The following is a 6,000-nucleotide window of genomic DNA, read 5'->3' as shown; positions in this document are numbered from 1 at the left end:
AGAGGGGTAGATTTATTATAGCGGCGCCTATCGCGCTGCTATAACAGTTCCTGCTTCGCCTCATTAGCGAGGCGAAGCAGGAGGGGACACCGACAAGATCTATTAAGATCTTGCCGCCGGAGTGGGGGAGCGCTAACTCCCCCCTCCGGCGATGTCCCTCCTGGAGACAGCGCATCAGTTAATACTGATGCGCCGTCTCCTTCCCCCCGGCCGGCTTACTGCGCATGCGCGGGATCTCGCTAGTCTCGTGAGATCCCAGCGCAGCTCAGCCCCAGCAGCAGGGACAGCGCTGTCCCTGTTGTTAGGTATAGGCATCGCCGTCTGCAGCTGGCGAAGCCGACAGCTGCAGGCGGCGGAACGGTCAGCGATGCTGACCGTTCATAAATCTGGCAGGAGGCAGGGGCGCAGTGCAAAACATCGCCCCTGCGCTATGCCTCCTGCCCCACACCGCCGGCGTTAGAGTAAACGCTCGGCGGGTGTGATAGATCAGGGGAAGCGCTATCCCCTGCTATAACGCACAGGGATAGCGCAGATTCCCCTGATCGTCTATTAATAAATCTACCCCAGAGGATGATAAATTCCACCAAAAAATTTCATCAAGATAATACTTTTAATTAGATGGTTATTTGAATTTGGTTACTTTAGATGGTGAGTTTGGCTTGTCATCAACATATACATTAGAAGGTCTCAATGTAAAAAGAAAAACTAACCTTCTACCAGCATTACTGATTACTCATTGATGGGCAATTAAAGCCAACCAGGGATCAGGTCTCCAGGAATTGATATTCTTGATATATGTATGTTGTTTTAGAAAAAGTTAATTAAAAAAGTGTTACTGCATAAAATGTGGGAGAACCTAGCTCCACCATCCTATCATTGCATCTGTTTAGTTCAATGTTTTAAATGAGAAGCTACCATGGCAGCTTCTGTCTGGTGTTTAAAGAAAATATTTAACTATAATCTAAAACCTAATTTTCAAGCTTGTCCTTGGAATGTTTTCATTTGCTAATGCTGAAAAAGTCATTTATACAGTGTTACAAAACATATAGCTTTGTCTGCAGTCTAGATGCAAGATAATGGGTCGATTTACCAGGACAAACCCATCAAGAGTCCCAATTTCTGTTAGACAGTACATATTTCCAGCAGCCAGTGGGACCAAGACCCACTATAAATGGTACAATATTGTACAAAATATGTGGGTTTTTATTTGTATAGGTATGTTTTCAAGGTGCAGAACTAGTCCTGCACCTTGAAAACGGGGGCTAAGCACCCCCAAATGTTGGTTATCTATTGTGCACCATGTTTATTGGATAAAAGTTTGTTTGCACACTACCAAGTCTCTGAGTGCCGCTGATTTCTCGTCACCTAACTAAGCGCACAGAAGGCACCTCAGCAAGTACCTCTCAACAGGAGTGAGTGCTGAAATCAGTGCCGCGCGGCGGGAGTCCCGGCGTGCGTTCCAGCAGAGACTTCCGTGTACAACCTTCCCAGAATGCTCTAACGTTACTATAGCAACGCGGCACCACACCATTGAACATAGAAATAACATACAAGGAAATACAATGTTGCCTAAAATATAAACAATAACATAGAGGATGCATATCAATATATTTAATCACCATTATAGGTAGGACAGGATTATGGGGTCAGCTTCAAAACAATACCACGACTATCTCAAGTTCAGAGCAGTTGGAGACCATAAAACAGAAGTGGTACTCTTTACCTAGAACGGCGCCCGCGATCAGAATCGCGGGCGTCGGGGGTAAAAAATCGCGGGCATCGCGGGTAAATCGCGGGTACATCAAAATCGTGTACCCGCGATGACCGCGATTTTCCCATAGGGAACAATGTTAAAAAGCCTAATTGACCGCGATTTTAATGTAAAATGCCTCAATGCCCGCGATTTTCCCATAGGAATCAATGTTAAATGGGCTACAGAGCCCAAATAGACCCAATTAACCCTTAAATGTCACCCCAATTTTTTTACGCCACCCCACGATCCACGCCAACCCGAAGCGTGGCGAGCGCAGCGAGCCCGCGAGGGGCGGCGGTACGCGTCCTCCGACCTTTTCATGCCCTACTATCCACGTCGGCGTGGAGTTGAGAATAGAATAGTGTGGCGAGCGCAGCGAGCCACCGAGCCCGAAGCGTGGCGAGCGCAGCGAGCCCCGCGAGGGGACGCGGATACCTTCACAGGTAAACGCGTCCCTTCGCGGGCTTCACAGGTGTCGGCGTCGCCACATACACCTGTGAAGTCCGCGAGGGGACGCGTATAACTGTGAAGGTATCCGCGTCCCCTCGCCACGCTTCGGGCTCGGTGGCTCGCTGCGCTCGCCACACTATTCTATTCTCAACTCCACGCCGACGTGGATAGTAGGGCATGAAAAGGTCGGAGGACGCGTGGATCGTGGGGTGGCGTCAAAAAATTGGGGTGACATTTAAGGGTTAATTGAGCCTATTTGGGCTCTGTAGCCCATTTAACATTGATTCCTATGGTAAAATCGCGGGCATTGAGGCATTGAATGCAAAATCGCGGTCAATCTGGCTTTTTAACATTGTTCCCTATGGGAAAATCGCGGTGATCGCGGGCATCGCGTCGCGGCCGTTTATGTACTGCCCGCGATCCCGCGATCACCCCGATGGGCGCCGTTCTAGGTAAAGAGTACCACAGAAGTTTTATTCAAAAATACTTTAAGGTTGAGATGGTCATTTAAACCTTTTGGTCTAACGGTATCCAAAATGTGGATCCATTTAGATTCTAATTTCAACAGACTGTTACAGTATGTCTGTCACCTCTCCTCTTGCTCTCAGGGATGTGGTCTATTATAGTATGTTTAACATTTGCTAGACTATGCTTCATCTCAGCAAAATGCCTAGCTAGTGGTTGATCGGATGGCTTATCCGATACTACTGCTCTAATAGAAGTGCGGTGCATTGCCATTCGCTCCTTAAAGGGGCAAATGGTTTTGCCGATGTAACATAGCCCACATGGGCATTTGACCATGTAAACAACGTAAGGAGTGCTGCACGTTAATGCATGCCTAATCAAATACCTTTTCCCAGTATGGGGGTGAAAAAAGTACTTGGTCACTATCATGTGTCGGCATGTCTCACAGCCGACACATTTGAAGCAGCCTGGCTTTCTCTTACAGATTCTTGAATCATTACTAGTATGGTCACTAATGTCAGTATGGACAAGCCAGTTATGTATTCTTTTTCCTCTTTTAAAGCTGGGCATAATTCTAATGTCTGATCAGAATAACCTCTTTGCTTGAATTTTTCTGTGATAGCATCTAAAGTGGTATTTGAAACTTCAGGATTACTGGTAATGCGCTTGGCACGCATGTACTGTGAATACGGTATGGCACGAATCGTGGCCAGCGGGTGGTAACTTTCAGCATGAAGAACACTGTTCCTATCAGTACTTTTAGTATACAACATCGTCGAAATGTGATTATCACATAATAAAATTTTGACATCGAGATAGGGAATCTCCTCTAAAAACTCATTTGAAAAGTAAATTTGATAGGACAGTCCTGACCATTGATGACGTTCATCAAATCTATGAAGTCCCCAGCATGTCCCTGCCACAACAAGAGGACATCATCGATCACGGGAGATCCCATGGCACACCCGCTTACCCGCAAAATTGTGAGAAAGAAATCAAGGTCAGGGCCAGTAAACAAGGGGTTGTCATGCAATAATTTTCTAACAGCAATTAACCCTCCATCATGGGGGATATTGGTGTACAAGCTGGTGATGTCCATTGTGCACAATCAAGTGCCAGTAGGTACATCACCCAGCTTGTCAAGTTCCAATAAGAGATCCGTTGTGTCCTTGAGGTAAGTATCCCCATCCTGTACACATGGCTGTAAAAATGCATCAAGATATTCTGCAATATTACTGAATAATGACCCCCTGGCGGATATAATCGGACGCTCAAGGGGATCTTTAAGCCATTTATGTATTTTTGGAGGAAGTACTGGATGGGTACTCTAGGTTGTGTAACCTTCAAAAAATCACCCACCTCTTTTGTAACAACATGATTATTTACAGCTTGATCAATAACACTAAAAGTTTCCTTTTTATAGGCGTCAGTGGGATCATGTACAAGCCTCAAATACACATCAGAATCAGCAAGTTGCATGTCAATCTCCTTGCAGTATTCTTCAACATCCTGTAATACCACACCACCCCCTTATCTGCTGATCTAATGACTATATCTCTATAGCCATTAAGATCTTTAAGTGCTTGCCACTCAGCTTTATTAAGATTATTTCTAATAGAAGATTCCTTCTGGGCAGCTAACACCTTGGCATCCAAAGCTTTAATATAGCCCGCAATGGCTGTATTGTGAGAAAAAGGTTCGAAGGTAGACTTGCTGAGGAATTTTTAATCATCAGGTCAGTTGTAGTCAACACAGAGTGTGTATTTTGGGTAGACACTTTAGTTCCAGAGAACTCTCTCAATTTGAGTTGAAGATTCAGGTATTGTAAGTCAATTTTCCAGTTTAAAGAATTAAATGCATTAGTTGACACATAACTTAATCCTTTGATAAGGACAGTCAATTCAGCTTCAGTTAGAATTCTACTGGACAAATTGAATACATGATTTATTTGTTTTGTGCTTTGTTTTTCCTTTGTTTGGCAGTGCCACTTACCTCCTCGTCTGGGTCATTTGGTGGACTACATCTGCCGCTTCGAGTTACTACCCCTAAAGGGGGTTTAACACCAGATTTGGACCTGTTTGAATCGTCACCTGAAGATGGTCCTTCACTAGAATCAATCATATCGTTAGGACGTGATCGTCGTTGTTTAGAGAAACGGTTCCTAAATCTGTTGTCAGGTTTACCTGACAGCTAGCGATAGACTTGATGTTCAATATAGTCTCTGTTGACCGTCTCAAGCTTTCTTTTCTTGAAAGGTACAGTATCAGATCACGTTTATATATGCTGATTTGCATATTTAATTTTTCTAGCAAATCGATGGATTTATCTTGCATTCAACAATAAACAATATAAACAGGTGAGGGAACATGTACAGTCATATAGAAAGTTATTCCGAGGGGACACCGTGTTAGATTATGTGCAAAGGGTTAAGGTGCGACTAGACAGTGAGGTGTTCATGAGTTCATGAACCCGTTGAGGAAAGAAACATTTTAGGCTTCTGGTGGACCTGGTGGGAATAGTCCTGCAGCGTCTGCCTGATGGCAGCAGATTAAACAAGCCATGGCCAGGATGTAGTTGGTCCTTGACTATCTTCATTGTCTGCTTTTTTGCTCTGGACAGGTACAGGTCATGGACAGAGGGAAGGTCCGTCCCGATGATCTTCTCCGCAGTTCTGACTACCTTTTGGAGTCTGCATTTGTATCTCTCGCTGGTGAAGCCATACCAGACCAGTATCAAGGAGCACAGTAGAGACTCCACAATTGCGGAGTAGAAGAGGAGCAGAAGCTTCTGTGAAATGTTGAACTTCCTCAGTTGCCTAAATAAGAATAGCCTCTGCTGCGCTTTTCCGACAATAGTATCAGTGTTGGGCCCCCATTTAAGGTCCCGGGAGCAGGGCCGTTTCTAGAGGCGGACAAGCCGTGCAGCAGCCCGGGGCGCCGCACGGCTTGTCCGCCTCTAATAAACAGCCGGGGCGCCCGGCAGCAGCTCCCCCCAGCGTTGCCTCCCTTCCTCCCCCTCTCCGCCTCTCAGCGCTCACCGTCCACCGCCGGCGCCGCTGATTAATTTTCATGGGGAGGGGAGGGAGCGCATCGTGCGTCTCTCCTTCCCCTATCTCACTGTGTCACTGGGCTGTCAGCCAATCAGGAGACAGCCCGCGATGTATGGATGGCTGACAGCTCAGTGAAGGGGAAGGAGAGACATGCGATGTGCTCCCCTCCCCAAGGAAGATGAAGAAGAGGCAGCAGCAGAGGCGATGGCAGCAGGGGGAGGCACAGTGAGTTACTGTATATGCTGCTTCCAGCACTGTGGGGCATATTGGCACTGTGGGGCAT

This window comes from Crinia signifera, chromosome 4 (assembly GCF_055691185.1).
Source record: "Crinia signifera chromosome 4, ASM5569118v1, whole genome shotgun sequence".
NCBI classification, from domain to species: Eukaryota; Metazoa; Chordata; class Amphibia; order Anura; family Myobatrachidae; genus Crinia; species Crinia signifera.
Note: the sequence above shows the minus strand (reverse complement) of the source record.